This window comes from Leiobunum rupestre, chromosome 2 (assembly GCF_980474605.1).
Source record: "Leiobunum rupestre chromosome 2, qqLeiRupe1.1.hap1, whole genome shotgun sequence".
NCBI lineage: Eukaryota > Metazoa > Arthropoda > Arachnida > Opiliones > Sclerosomatidae > Leiobunum > Leiobunum rupestre.
Window position 1 is genome coordinate 63,794,938 of NC_143385.1, and position 17,020 is coordinate 63,811,957.

Genomic DNA, 17,020 nt, shown 5'->3' on the forward strand with positions numbered 1-17,020 from the left:
GCTGTATTGATTTCTTACACGTATATTAAAATGATAGTCATCGTAAATATCAACTATTTTTGGGGGGGGGGGGGCACGGGCGACTATCGGAAAGTTCCGGAGTTAAAATAATATAAAACAGGGTCGGTGTAAAATGGGCTTTTTAAAAACAGTTTAAATTTAGATAAAAATGAAAAGAGACAAGGCTTAGCGGCGGAACGCAACCCGGAGGAATTTTCAACTCGCCCGGGTTTTATTCCAAAATTGTTCTTCATAGAAATGGAGCGGTTTTCAAGGCTCGTTACCCGTTTTACTGCCCGGGGTGGCGGACGCGTTGACCGCCCAGGGCCGAGAGGGAACCTCTCTTCTTTTTCAGGTCGAACGCCTGCCTGAGTCGCCCGCTACTCGGTTAGGTAATCAAAATATTTCAGCCCAGGCTTACATTTCAAAATTGGAAGAAAAACGCTCTCAATCTTTTGTATTTTTATTTGAAGAGCAAGGAACTCGAAATAATTTTTAGGCTTGTTTATTTATAACAAAGGTTTTTATAAAGTTAAGTGGCAAAAAAAAGAAAATTGAGCATGCTTTTCATTCTCTCCAACCCCTCACTCGGCCTTGGCAGAGGCGGGCAGAGTCAACCGTAAATTTGACACTTTACTGACTTTACGCACATTTGGCCACCGAACTTTGGAGCTCCCTTTAAATGCTACCGAAAACCAGTATTTATTGATAATATATGTTTATGAAGTGAAATGCTACAAAAGCCAGCGTTTATTGTTAGTAGAGGTGTCTATGATGTTAAATGCTACCAAAAGCCAGCGTTTATTGATAATATAGGTGTTTCTGAAGCGAAATGCTACAGAAAACCAGTATTTATTTATAATAGATGTCTATGATGTTAAATGCTAACAAAACCCAGCGTTAATAGATAATATAGGTATTTATGATGTTAAATGCTACAAAAGCCAGCGTTTATCGGTAATAGAGGTCTTTATGATGCTAAATGCTACCAAAACCCAGCGTTAATATATAGGTATTTATGATGCTAAATGCTGACAATAACCAGCGTTTATAGATAATAGAGGGGTTTATGATGTTAAATGCTACAAAAACCAACGTTTATTGTTAATAGAGGTGTCTATGATGTTAAATGCTACCAAAAGCCAGCGTTTATTGATAATATAGGTGCATGTTGATGATATGAAATGCTACAAAAGACAGCGTTTATACATAATAGAGGTATTTATGATGTGAAATTCAACAAAAGCCAGCGTTAATAGATAATAGAGGTGTTGATGAAGTGAAATGCTACATAAAACCAGTATTTATTTATAATAGATGTTTACGATGTTAAATGCTACCAAAGCCAGCGTTTATTGTTAATAGAGGTGTCTATGATGTTAAATGCTACCAACAGCCAGCGTTTATAGATAATAGAGGTATTTATGATGCTAAATGCTACCAAAACCCAGCGTTAATATATAGGAATTTATGATGCTAAATGCTGACAATAACCAGCGTTAATAGATAATAGGGGTATTTATGAAGTGAAATGCTACAAAAGCCAGCGTTTATAGGTAATAGAGGTATTTATGAAGTGAAATGCTACAAAAGCCAGCGTTTATAGGTAATAGAGGTATTTATGAAGTGAAATGCTACAAAAGCCAGCGTTAATAGATAATATAGGTATTTATGAAATGAAATGCTACAAACGCCAGCGTTTATAGGTAATAGAGGTATTTATGAAGTGAAATGCTACAAAAGCCAGCGTTTATAGGTAATAGAGGTATTTATGAAGTGAAATGCTACAAAAGCCAGCGTTTATAGGTAATAGAGGTATTTATGAAGTGAAATGCTACCAAAATCCAGCGTTAATAGATAATAGAGGTATTTATGATGTTAAATGATACAAAAGCCAGCGTTTATAGGTAATAGACGTATTTATGAAAAAAATGCTACCAATAACCAGCGTTAATAGATAATAGAGGTGTTTATGATGCGAAATGCTACAAAAGACAGCTTTTATTGATAATAGAGGTATTTATGATAAGAAATGTTACAAAACAAGCGTTTATTGAAAATATAAAGGTATTTATGAAGTGAAATGCTACCAAAATCCAGCGTTTATAGATAGAGGTATTTATTATGCGAAATGCTACCCAAAACCCAGCGGTAATAGATAATAGAGGTATTTATGATGTGAAATACTACAGAAAACCAGTATTTATTAATAATATATCTTTATGAAGTGAAATGCATATTTTGCGTTTACCGAAATCCGGCAAAGGCTTAGGAAGGACCTTGAAAATCTGATCTAATGTCTAGACTAAATGTTTTTTTTTAAAGACACCCTTTGAAACCGAATTCGCCGGCAATTATTCAAAAGTGCCAGGTGCAAAGGGCGGGCGATTTAATTGCGAAATCGCTCAATAGAGGGCCTTGTCGTAAATCACGTGAGAAAGAAACAAACTCTTAGTAAATTGTCCTCCGAAGCAAAGAGAGGAAGTTAGGTTCAAAAAATCTTTCCGCGTAACTTCGGTGTCGCTGCAAAGTTTAACCGGAATTAAAACCTTTGTGGAAGGCCGGAATGGTCACTCGTTAGAGACAGTGTGAGAATCGGGATAAGCATCGGTGTGTCCAATCTCAAACCCGGAAGCGGAAGTGACTAAACCGGAAGTACCGCCAGGGGAAAGAATGAAGGGTCAGAAACTTCTATCGTGACCATAAAAAAGGGGCCATTTTTGAGGTCACGATCGGACATTGCGTGACCGCGCTATTGTCCACCTGCAAAGGTCATTAACGACGAGCAGCTAGTATTAATATTCAAATCCCAGGAGAGGTCAAGGTCGTTGACCTTATCGGCTTGAAATTAAAATGTCCTTAAAAGCGAAATACCCAAATCAGCTGTTCACAAATTGCCTACAGGGAAACAAACATTTAGAGGAAAGGATTATATAATTAGCGAATAAGTAGATGAGTCCATTATGAAAAGGGATAATAAAGCTAAACCCTACAAATTTGAAGAAATTTAAAAACTTACTAATAGCTCGTACCGATAGGTCTTCGAGCGAACAAAAAGACGCGAAACTCGGAGGAAAGCCCTTAGACGTTCGTTTTTAATGATTTCAGTTATACCAGATGGCGCCTGTATGTGGCGATTCAAACTTTGACCGCATTCCATGTGTAGTGTAAAAATCCCACACTCTAATTTATTTAATAAATTTTAATAATAATAATCAGCTAGGCTAATACCCAAGGCACCACCTTAGGCCCAAGTTATCGAGCGACTTACAATGCCTTTTAGACAGGTGGCCGGGCTATAATGCGTAGGAGGGTGGTGGCAAGCCCTTCTTGTCACGCGAGAAAACAGCTCCCTACATTCACTATTACCGTTAACTTCTGCAAGAATTTCTTCAGTCGGGATAATAACTACCAAAAGTGACATAATTACCAAAAGTGTGTCAATCGGACCTATTTCCTAATGAATGTTACGAGCGAAATACAAGTTGGGAGGGGAGAAGGGAAAGTGTGCCTTGGGGGGGGGAAGGAACTTAAAACCAACAAATAACGCCTCGTCGTGAGTAACGGAGGAACTAAGTAGCACTGGTCAAAGTTAGTGTATTTTTTGATTTTTCGTCGTTCTGTGGAGACGCTATCGCCATCTACCTACGATATAATACCATAGACTAAAAAAGATCCAGAAAGGCGACAATAAATAGTCTTTTATGTGGTCGATCTCGAGTCGAGCATTCATTAAACCTTTAGCATACGAAAGTACAGGGATTGTCACACTTTTGGTAATTATGTCACTTTTGGGTTGCCACAAAATTTTCAGATTCAAATTCCCGGATTATTCGCTGTTTTCCCTGACCATTTTATCAGATTTTCCCTGACTTTTTAAGGCCAAATTTTTATTTAATATTTTACTTTTATCAGAAGTTAATAAATTTAAATGGACTTAAATTTCACTAAAAAGGTTATTGTTGAAAATTAGAACTTTCAAGAAAAGGAATGATAATCATAGAATTTGTCATCGATCTAGAGTAAAATTACCCTCAAAAAGTGTCAAGAGAAAATCTAATTCCCTGACCTTTTACAAATTCTTTAAATTCCCTGACCTTTCCCTGTTTTCCCTGAAGTGTGGCAACCCTGTATTTATTTATTAGGTGGTTTCTTTTCGCCTGTTCTCGGACTAAAAGTGTACTCTTTTTACACTAAAACGTTTTATTCACCTGTTCCGATAGTTACTCCGGCCCATAAACTATTCGCTTGTTCCAGGGTATTAGGGCTACTCTTTTTACTCGTTCTGAAAAGGAAGTGTAAAGGAGTAATTCGGATTTTGTCGTCTGCTAGGCAGAATTTATCAGCTAAAAAGGCCACAGGCAGCCATTTTGGAAAAACGTTTTTACTCCGACTCAAACTATTCACCAGGACAGAATCGGAGTAAAATGTCGTCATAGCATTACTCATCTTACCCTACTCCGAAATCCCGGAACAAGCTAAAAGAAACCACCTAATTTGGAAATTTCAAAAATTTCAAAATATCATCTGTTTCTCAAAGTCATTTTGCAAGTTTTCTAACACATTTTCTCAACGGGTGACGTCACTGTAATTAGAAAAGCGCAAACGATTTCAACCACGTCCCAGAGTCCCCGCAACACGTATAAATATATTATATACTTTTAACATTACTTAAAAAACTTCAAAGTTTCCTGTTAAAAAAGCCCTTATAAATGGCACCAAAACAATCTAAACTTAATGACTTTAAATCAAAAAACCCAATCGCCCTAAACGAATCCATCCACCGAACACCAAACACAAAACACAGCCACAACAACCCATAAACTACCGACCCAAACAAACCATTTTTTCAAAAACAAATTGCCCTAGAACGAAGTCTGAAATGTTCAAAATGAGTGGGTACATACCCCTTCGAGTCGAACTCCTCGGCAGAATCGTTCCTCTGCCCCATTCCCCTCTGCCCCATTCCGCTTTGCAAGAAACGCTAGTGACGTAATCTCATCCCCGATTCCATTGAAAAAATATCTTAACTCTCTCTCTCTCTCTCTCTCAGCTCGGGCATGGCTGGCATCTCTGTAAATAGAGTTCACAGATCCCTCATCTTCCACGCATGCGCGCCACGCAACCCGGCTCCGAGAGAGAGAGAGAGAGAGAGAGAGAATAGCCTAGATGCGGGTGTTCCGTTATTTCAGTGTCGTTCGGAGTCCGAGTTGGCCTGGACGCGAAATAGTTGGCTGTTCGTTCAACCCCTTTTTGGAAACCCCATTGGATTCTATCAGTTTTTTGACAGATTGGAATTTATCCCTTTTTATTCAGCGTTTCAACTTTTGCCATTTTAAATCCACAGAGAACAATGTGAAATATCGCGTTTTTCTTAAGCTTAAAAAGGTGAGTTTTTTATGCCCTTGTCATATTGTAAATTGTATTTGGCCGTTGTGAAATATTTTACGAGCTGATTTTCGATTTTTATTGTTAAAATGTAAAAGATAAGAAGATTTTCTTTAACGCGTAAATATTTCTACTGGAAAAACTATAATTCTATGGTTTTTTGGTCAGTCTATAGAAAATTTAATAAAGGTTTTATAGATTCTATAGAAATATCAGTACATTTTCTATAGGATTCCGGTTTCAGTTCCATAAAATGTATTTATCAAAAGCGTTTATAGACGTTTTGGTAATCTTTTGATAAGAAACCTAAATCAGTTCTATAGAAAATCTGTTTAAAAAATTCTATAGATTTTTTGTAATCTTTCTATAGGAAACCTAATTGAGTTCTATAGAAAATCTGTTTAAAAAATTCTATAGACGGTTTTGTAATTATGCTATAGGAAACCTAATTCAGTCCTTTGGAAAATCTGTTTAAAAAATTCTATAGATGATTTTTTAATCTTTCTATAGGAAACCGAATTCAGTTTTGAAGAATAGCTATTTCTTTTAATTCTATATAAATTTTAATTTTTCTATAGAATTACAATTCCATAGACTTTCTATAGAAAGGTTTTATTAAAAGGGATATGAATTAAAATTTAAAGTCAATTAGGATTATTACGTTGTATAACACTCACGCTGACTGTTTTGCCCTACACGTTTCCCGTAGACGTTTAATAAATGAGAATCCGTATTTTTATGAATCGTACAACTTAATTTAAAATAAACCGTTGTAAATTTACTTAATTTCACATTAAACCCAGATTTTCATTCAAATGTTTTAGTCCATAAACAGGGAACTCATTTGCATATTTTAAGGGTTATCGAAGTGGAAATAAACCCTTATATGCTAAATCGCAAACTAAATTTTCTTCCCGCGGGTATAGAAATAGCTTTATTGTCACTAAAATGTTAAACGGGGCAAAATAGACACAAACAACCGTAAAATACGACCAAACTATTGCGTTTCGAATAGAAACTTTGTATAACGCCATTAGCAACAAAACCTTTACGCAAAGTGTATATTACTTAACCGGAGAAGTATTTATTTGTCTATCTATTGTTATTCACTCGAAACAAGTATTTTCGCGGGTTCCAGTCGATTCTTTAAAACACGTTTGATAATCTAATAATATTTCACCGCTAAAATATGCTTTAAAAATACGTAAATATCCCTACACAGTGTAAATTTTTCAATTTTACACCTTTAAGTAATATAGTCGGTAATTTTTGAGCCGTGAAGGAAACCCTTTTGAAAAAGCTCTATAGAATCATATAGAGCTTTAAAGTGGTTGAAGAAGGTGCTATAGAGTCTATATATTTCTATAGAGTCTATATATTTCGATAGAATATATATATATATATCTATAGAGTCTATATATTTCGATAGAATATATATTTCTATAGAGTCTATATATTTCTATAGAGTCTATATATTTCGATAGAAGCTATATATTTATATAGAGTCTATATATTTCGATAGAGTCTATATATTTCTATAGAGTCTAAATATTTCGATAGAGTATATGTATTTCGATAAAATCTATATATTTCGATAAAATCTATATATTTCGATAGAATCTATATATTTCTATAGAGTCCATATATTTCTATAGTCTTTATAATTCTATTGAGTCTATAATTCTATTGAGTCTATATTTCTATAGAATCTATATATTTCTATAGATTATATATTTCTATAGTCTATATATTTCTATATAGTATATATTTCAATAGATATTTCTAGGTCTCCTTATCTATCGATCTTTCTAAAGAAAGAATTTGCATTATAATATGTAGAATTTTGTAGAAATCTAAAGGGTATTTTAGGTTTTCACTATAGAGGCTATAGAAAATATCTTATAGGGTATCATAGAAATCAACATAGAGGATTGGGTCAATTCTCTATTCATTTCTATAAGTGTATGTAAAGTAATCAGAAGAAAATACTGCGTTTGGTCTACAGAACATTTTTAGTAAACTTCTGTATAAAGTTATCTTAAAAGCCATCAACAAACATCCCATCCTGCTTACTTCAACAAGAGCGGACCTCGTTTAAGACCAGGACAAACTTATAGAATAAAGCTATTTCCAAATAGAGTAAATATCCATTATCCGAGTACTAATTTGTCAGAGTACGCGAAGCTTGGTATTATTAGAGCACGTAAGGTAGATGAATGATTATTAGGAGGGCCCGAGATACTTGAAGTTGACCAACCTTTGTTGTAGGCGCATCATCCAAGGCGAGTGGCTCGGAGGAGAGGTCCAACTTAATGACTTGTTAAATTGTCGATTTCACAGATAAGAGAGAGAGATGCTCGAGTTGGCCGTATATAGATCAGATAAATTGATATTGGCTGCTTCAAGTCATTACCTTCTAAGCTATATACTAAAGAGTCGAATTTGCAATTTTAGAGGGGTCTTATTTCACCTTCTTCACACCCCTGTCGTTCTACTAATGCCAAATTTGTACGAAAGAGGGAGTAAAAGACTTGACTGAATCGCCAATTTAAAATTGTTAGCTCGCGGATCGTATCGGAAGACTGGCAAAATAATAGATTGGGCTGGGGGTTTGTAAGATGGTTCACTTCGGTCCTTGGAACTGTGGCGACATCCCGCGGCCGACGGAGTTACTATATCGTACGCCTTCTGGCGAAACTGTATTTTCTTTGTATTTTTGTAGCTAGTTTAACAATGATATATTTGATATCGAACAAGTTAATGCTGATTTCGCGTCTGATACGGATATAATGATATCGTTTGTAACATCTGTAGCGAGTAAAAAAACTCTAGAGAGATGTTAGATGGATATCGAAAACATGCCAGGCGTTTTCTGGCGTTAGCGGTACTGGGTTTTCATCCTGAAACTAAATTGGGGCAAATTTCAAATCGTACTTCACTTAATATATTAGTGATTTGGAAGCAGGCGAGATCAAACCCTTCATAATAAGTTTAATGTGTAAAATCTTATAGAAATCTATTGAAAGTATAGGGTTTTTTTTCATGATCTTTACAGTGTTCTATAAATATTTCAATAGAAAGTACGTTGAAATTTCTACGGTTTTTCAGTGCCTATAGAAAAATTACCTAAATTTCTATACATTCTATAGAAGGATTGAATTTTTTTCTGTAGTATTCCGATTTACATTCCGTAAAATTTCTATTCGTATGTATTCTATAGAAAATAGATATTTCTATAGATTTCCGAATTACATTCCGTAAAATTTCTATTCCTATATATTCTATAGCAAATAGATATTTCTATATAATTCCGATTTACATTCCGTAAAATTTCTATTCCTATATATTCTATAGCAAATAGATATTTCTATAGATTTCCGATTTACATTCCATAAAATTTCTATTCCTATATTCTATAGAAAATAGATTTTTCTATAGATTTCCGATTTCAATTCTGTAGAATTTATATTTCTATAGAACGTTTAATCATTATTCAATAGGATTCTAATTTCAATTCAGTAGAGTGTCTATTTCTATAAATTCTACAGAAAATATATCATTTTTCTATAGGATTTCAATTTCAATTCTGTAGTGTCAATTTCTAAATAATCTCTAGAAGGTTTTATCATTTTTCCATAGGAATCATACTTCAATTCTGTAGAGTGTCTATTTCTATGTATTTTATGGGTTCTATAGAACGTTTTGTAATTTTTCTATACGATTCTGATTTAAGTTTGGAAAGCTTTTTACTTCTATAGAACCTTTAATCATTTTTCTAAAAGATTTCGATTTCGATTCTATATGATTTATTTTCTGTGGGTTCTATAGAAATTTGCAAATTTTTATACAGCATTCTGATTCAGTTCTTTAATCATTTTCTATTGGAAACCAATTTTAATTCTGTAGAGTGTCTATTTCTGTACATTTTAAGGATTCTATAGATCATTTTGTCATTTTCCTTTATGATTCCGATATCAATTGTGTACAGTGTTTATTTCTATAGATTAAACACAACGTTTTGTCATTTTTCTATACGATATCGATTTTAATTCTGTAGTGTCTATTTCTATAGATTCCACATAAAGGCGTGTAATTTGTTTATAGGATATCGATTTCTGTTCTATAGAATATCTGTTGCTGTTCTATAGAATATTGATATCGATTCCTTTTCTATATAATATCGATATCGATTTCTTTTCTATATAATATCGATTGCTGTTCTACAGAATATCGATATCGATTTCTGTTCTATAGAATATCGATTGCTGTTCTCTAGAATATCGATATCGATTTTCTGTTCTATAGATTATCGATTGTGGTTCTATAGAATATCGATTTCTGTTCTATAGAATATCAATTTCTGTTCTATAGAATTTCTATAGAAAAAAGTTAGAGATTCTAAACGTAGATTTCTTGATATTTTGTGTACTCGAAACGTAAAGGTATGCCATTATAAGACGCATAGAATTATAAATCTGAAATCAGATAAAGAAAAGGTTCAGCGTTACAAAATATGTTCCACCAGCAGCATTCTATTTAAAATTCGGTTTCCAAAAACCATGCTATAGCTCACCTAGTAGAGTAATTTCCTTAAAAAACTTTGCATTGCGAATTCTCTACATTTAAGTAAATACAGAGGGCCCTTACACCGGCTGTTACTCGGGCCCAGAACCTGCTTTTTCTACTAAGAGCAAAACGTCATTAAATTTTCGTTAAAAAAATCTTCCGAGTCAAGTTTTTAGCGGCTAGACTGCGTTTCGCTTTTTCTCCGCTTAAAGACAACTGCGCGTGTCACTTAACGTTGAATATCGTTCGAGTGGGCCAAGCTGTTTTGGCAGTGAATGAAAAAGCTTTTTAGCTTGATTGATAAACTATCAACTTCAACTGACTCTCGGAAAAAGGGGATCCTGGAGAAAAAAGTTGGGGTGGCTCTCTTCTCCTTCTTTTAAACTTAAAAGCAATTGATTTTTTTAGAGTTTTTTTTTTTCGGAGCAGTTTTTATATAATCCAGTCTTTTAAAAAGGACTTTGAACTTTTTTTTCTAATTTGATAAAAATGGTTTCAGTGTTACCCTAGAAGTTTTCAAAGGTTAAAGGACTTTTTACTAATGAATTGTTAACGTATTTAAATTTTTACTAATGAATTGTTAACGTATTTAAATTTTTACTAATAAATTGTTAAAGTGTTTAAATTTTTACTAATTAACTGTTAAAGTATTGAAATTTTTACTAATTAACTGTTAAAGTATTGAAATTTTTACCAATTATCTGTTAAAGTATTTAAATTTTTACTAATTATCTGTTAAAGTATTTAAATTTTTACTAATTATCTGTTAAAGTATTTAAATTTTTACTAATTATCTGTTAAAGTATTTAAATTTTTACTAATTATCTGTTAAAGTATTTAAATTTTTATTAATTATCTGTTAAAGTATTTAAATTTTTACAAATTTTATGTCAAAGTATTTAAATTTTTACTAATTATTTGTCAACGTATTTAAATTTTTACTAATTATCTGTCAAAGTATTTCAATTTTTACTAATTTTCTGTCAAAGTATTTAAATTTTTACTAATTTTCTGTCAAAGTATTTAAATTTTTACCAATTATCTGTTAAAGTATTTAAAGTGTTAATTATTAATTGTTAAAGTATTTAAAGTGTTAATTATTAATTGTTAAAGTATTTAAAGTTTTACTAATTAATTGTTAAAATATTTAAATTTTTCCGAGTCATCAGGTACCAAATCGTGACCTTAGTGTCCTAAAATCGTAACTCTAACTTTCAGTTACGATGTTTTTAAACTAATGTAACGAAATGGAGAATGACGTTACCAAATAAGTAATAGCACGTGTTAGTAGATGATTATTTTATTTATAATCGGTTAATTCAGCTATAATTCGACATTTTTCCTATAATTTATTATACACCTTGTCTCAAATGAAAAATTAAAAGGTTCCTAGAACTGACACTAGATGGCGTTTTATACAATTTGTGGGAAACATTTAGGGTTTTAGTTTGAGGGCGGAGCTTAAGTAGGAGATCACGTCTGGAAAGTAGACTCGTACGTTCTCAGATATAACTAAATACGTTCTTGTTAATATGCATTTATAACTCCTTCCGCGTTGAGTTTGCAAATTCTTTCCCCACTGGTTTAAGGGGTTTTCAACCGAGTTCATCGGTTTCCCCTTCCATAAAACCTTTTGGAGGTTAACGGTAATAGCTAGTGTAGGGAGTTGTTGGCTCGAGTGGCATGAAGGGCTTGCCACCACCCTCCTACGCGTTGTAACCCGGCTTTAATGGTCGCTTGATGACTTGGCCGTATTTATCAGGTGTGCTGATTAAAGAACTACATTTTGTGTTATAGGCAGTCGTAAATTCAAATAAAGTGCCATGTTATACACTTTGAAATTTCAAATTTGAGCTTCAGTAGAACAGTTCTTCAGCGGATCTAGTTACCTTCAAAATTTTATTCGAATCGATTGACTTTCACTGTGCCTACGACGATGACAAAACAGTTCCCAATTTGATAATTTTAAAGCAAGTGTCTGCTCGATCTGAAGTCGCTCTTTTTTCAATAGATGTCACTAGCGTCGAAATAAAAAAGGCGGTACTTAAAGGTACCCCTCGCGTTGATTGGATCGTTTGCAGATTGGTCCATAACCTAAATTACAGCCATTATAAACAATATTTTTACATGGGATATATAATTTAGGTCCACTAACAAAGTAGAGTATAAGTTGTCTAATTATAATACATATAAATGGTTCTTTGACGACGTTATTATTTCGCTATTTGGAATTTTAGCTTCCTTTGCCATTAATAGATGGCACCACGCTCTCCACTAAAGACGCTTTTTTTGTTAAGAATCGGATAGATTCATGGCCATCTCTGATAACAGAGGCCTTTTCATAATACAGGTGGCAATGATAGAGCCGACAGTTGTTTTAAGCTAAGAAGTTGCCTTTAAAGAATTTGTTTATCTGCAACGTGGATAAATAAAGCATTTTTCTTAAGAATCCGTAGTGAGAGTTACTTATCTGGGAACATTGGATAAATATTATGCAAATAATCGGTATTGGAAACTTAATTCATGGGCCTCTGAGTTTAGTTTATTTATTTAGCGGGTAAACAAATATTTTGAGAAATTGCCTAAGCTACTCTCATTTGCATTCGTCAAATAAATGTCTAAGCAGACCGTTTTATTATTGTTTTAACAATGATCTCGCAATTCCAGGACTGGAAACTCTAGCTCGCAAAGAAAAACGACCGTTTTATTTTAAATATTAAAATCAACAGTTTTCAGTCCAGTTTTAGAGTTTTTGTTACATATCACTGAGAAGCAGAATGGCCAAATTACGTTCAACGCTAAAATTATACTTATAATCATTGTTTTTTTAAGTAGATTATTTATTGCCATAAAATTGAATTTACCAATCGTAATGTTCAAGTTTAATTATAATTATTTAATAACTAATATGTTCGCAATGACTTCATTTAAAAAGGTTGACCAGAGGTAACACCGATGACAAATACAGTTCTAACTAGTGGCGATGACTTACGCAAGATCATTACTTTGATCACAGATGATTATTTGGCCTTTAATAACACAGGTCACACGTCAAATAGTAACACTAGGGCTTTCGTAATGACCTCGAAAATAATAATTCAGTTTGACGTTTAAAATTTTATTTTAAGGTGATTGTAAAAATTTTTCAAACAAATTTTTCGTGGTATTTTTCTCAAGAACTACAAAATAGAGTTTTAGAAATGAAAATTAAATCAGAAAAAGGTTTATGTAAATTCTTATGGGGGGAGATAACCAGTGGTGTACCCAAGGGGGAGGAATCACGATTGGGTACATTTGTTCGAATTTCATTCGTCCGAACGGTGGTACAAATGTCCGAATGCCGGAAAACATGATCGTATGTCCGAAAACGTATTTCATTTGCCCGAAAAATTGCTCACAACTTTTGTTGGTGATTTAGTCGTTCAATTTACGTTAACTTTATTGGCCAATTTAATTTTTTCGAATAATCGTTTGTCCGTTTTTTCGAACATTTGGAATTGGTTGTTTTTTTTTTAAATATTGTTAATATAAGAAAATAGTAACATTAACGTGAACCTAACCTAACCTAACCTAACCTAAAATATCCATAACATTGATCGATATTAATACGAATATGAAGTAAAATATACAATATATAGATATAGCAGCAATTAAGAAAAAACACCTCGAACAAACAACGATATTTACAATGTAGTTTTTTATTTTTAATTCTTGCACTAAAAAAATCCGGACCAAAAAAAACAGCAATAAGAAATACTAATTTAGCGACAGAATTCGGACAAGTGATGGTACCGATTCGGACGAATGAAACAAACAAGTTGTCCAATTCGAACGATTGAAATATTTGTTATTTCGGCGGTTCGGACGAATGAAATTCGAACATTCCACCGTTCGGACGATTGAAATTGGAACATTTGTTCCACCATTTGGACGATTGAAATTCGAACATTCGTTCCACCGTTCGGACGATTGAAATTGGAACATTTGTTCCACCATTTGGACGATTGAAATTCGAACATTCGTTCCACCGTTCGGACGATTGAAATTCGAACATTCGTTCCACCGTTCGGACGATTGAAATTCGAACATTCGTTCCACCGTTCGGACGATTGAAATTCGAACATTCGTTCCACCGTTCGGACGATTGAAATTCGAACATTCGTTCCAACGTTCGGACGATTGAAATTCGAACATTCGTTCCACCGTTCGGACGATTGAAATTCGAACATTCGTTCCACCGTTCGGACGATTGAAATTCGAACATTTGTTCCACCGTTCGGACGATTGAAATTCGAACAAATGTACCTACCCCGGAAACACAGATCCCCATAACGCATGAAGTTACAATAAATATTTTCGCTTATTTTTAAACTAATCCTTAGACAAGCTCCTCTTTTTAAAAGGATTATGAACTGCGGTGTTAATGGTGGATCAATGACGTTCTCGTATCTGCCAACAGGTTTTCACGGAAGCTAGACCGTGATTGGCGCTAGTTACATTAAATCAAGTAATATCGTGTGCTAGCAGACGATTATTAAATTTAGCTCCTACTCCCTTTTAATTAATATCTGTAAGCATCACATGAAAAAAAAACCAGAATCATAATTGACGTCACAGACCGTTAAACTGGCGTCATTAACGATATAAATAAACCATAACATAATTAACAATCGCCAAAAACTCGTTAAAAACGAGCCCCGTGAAAGCTCATTACCAATATCAATAAAGGCTATCTGCTACCATGACAAAACAGGGGGACACTTACGTATAAAAAATGAAATGAAAATGATAGAAAAAAATCAGCGTACGACCCCTGGGGTGACGAAAACGAACTAATCTAAGAAGATATCCCCGCGAGTGAATATTATTAAAATCAGGAGGGAAAGAGAATGAAAAACTGGCCAGCGCCACCTTTTATCGGATGGACGCGTGAAAGCTCGAATAGTCGACCAGGATCATTGGACAGAAACCTAGGCTTAATATTTGTTCGCTCGGACATAGAGCTCCATCTAGCGGAGAACGATAATGGCAGCCATTAGAAGCGCCCTCTATGGAGAATTACCGACAACATTAATGGGTTTGTCCTATGATGAAATGACGTTGGAGGGCAAGAGCTAAAAAAAGCAGCCGATAAAAAAGTAGGGGTCGTTAGGGCCCCGTTATTAAGCCTTTGCTAATAGAATGTAAGGAGAGATTTTTTCCCCTTTTTCGGGACGCGAGGCGTTGTTATGGCAACGGGAGGGAGCTAGTTCGCATCCGGTCTATATTTATACCCACTTCCGGTGGAATGGTGGACCACCTTAGGGCTCCCACCTCCCGTCGCTGGTGAGGGGGCAAATCATTTTAGTGGGGCTTCAAACCTTATTGATCATTCACCTCGGCTAAGCGATCTGCGATTGGGTTTGCTTTATTTTCGATGCCTTCGCTTCCGGAGCTGAGCTGATTTTTAGACGGTTTTTGGGGCGAGGGATATTGCGTGACGTCATCGATGACGTTGAGGAAAGGGTAGGTAGAGGTTTATTTTGTCTAGGATAAATTCCAATCAATCGGTTACTAAAATAGCCTTAATACAATATTAGAAGTACATAAGCTTATCTCGGGCGTATTAAAAACGAAACTTATTCGTTGAAGGCTCTAGGTAAATCTCTACTCTGAGTTCGGGTTATATTTTATGTAAGTCTATAATATTATTCTATAATATAAACAAGAAAAGAGAGAGACACGAATATTATTGCGTAAGTAAGACTTTTTATTTTAAAAAACATTTAACGATTTTAAATGTTTTTAAATGTTTTTTAAAATGACGATTTTAAATGTTTTTAAATGTTTTTTAAAATGACGATTTTAAATGTTTTTAAATGTTTTTTAAAATAAAAAGTCTTACTTACGCAATAATATTCGTGTCTCTCTCTTTTCTTGTTTATATTATAATAGCGTAAGGTTAGAACGCATTAATATTATTCTATAAGTTTGTCACTTTGGGGAATATTTTACTGCAGAGCGTGGTGCCATCTATTAATGACAAAGGAAGCTAAAATTCAAAATAGCTAAATGATAACGTCGTCAGAGCCATTGTTGAGTATTATAGTTAGACAACTTATGCTATATTTAGTGGACTTTAACTTAAATTACATATCGCGTGTAAAAATATTGATTATAATTGCTGTAATTTATGTTATTGACCAATTTACAAACGATCCAATCAACCACGAGGGGTACCTATAAGTACCGCCTCTTTGATTTCGACGCCAGCGACATCTTTTGAAAAAAAAGCTACTTCGGAAGAAAATATTGTTATAAAATAAGCTAAAACTAATAAGTATGAAAAATTTCGATTTTATATCGCTACTTAGTTAAATTTTTCATGTTTTACAAAGAATGTGAGGGAAACTCGACCATCCCTCAACAGAAAAAACTGTTTGATTAGTGTTACGAATAAGTCTATAATATTGTTCCATAAGTCACTTTGAGGAAAATTTTACTGAGAGCTAGTTAGTAACGGAGTGACGTCATCACAAGAAGAAAATCTCCCCCTAGCGAGGTGCTCTCAAAGGCTACGTGTGACGCGTTAGCAAGCGGACGCAAAACGGTGACCTGTGAAATCTTAAATATTTGTCGTCAAGAGCATACTTAGGTAACAGAGACAGTACGAGCTTACTTTACAGCCAAAATGACGAACATGGCCAAAATTAGAAACGTTCTACTACTTATATATATAGTTAACAAGACGTACGACGGTCAGAATACACACAATCCTCCTGATGTGTTAAGTTTGTTCGAGCTATTCACAGCAACCCGCAACGTCGGTATCACAACCAATATATATCCACGGCCATACTTATTTGCACTTATACTTATTTGTTACTTCTGTGGTCACACTTATTTGTTAATTCTGGTCAGACGTAGAGTATCACATTTATTTCTTACTTATGGTCACACGTTGAGCGTCACTCTTATTCGTTACTTCTGCGCAAACGTTGAGTGTCACACTTATTTTTACTTCTGGTCATACGTTGAAAGCACGGTGTGAACGGCCCTGATAAATGCGAGAGGGAAACTCTTGGGT

At 34.1% G+C, this 17,020-nt stretch overlaps 1 protein-coding gene across 2 annotated transcripts in view; it reads left to right on the forward strand.

Annotated features, from left to right (window-relative positions):
* LOC149958710 (uncharacterized) overlaps nt 1-17,020 on the forward strand; it is a 74,987-nt gene that overhangs the window by 20,861 nt on the left and 37,106 nt on the right. Inside the window, exon 1 of one of the 2 annotated variants that reach the window (XM_090166061.1) lies at nt 5,209-5,388. The exons of the other annotated variant lie outside the window; for it this stretch is intronic. The gene's annotated coding sequence lies outside the window, so the exon portion shown is untranslated. Of the gene's footprint in view, nt 1-5,208; nt 5,389-17,020 lie in introns of those variants that run through there. 2 annotated transcript variants of the gene reach the window in all.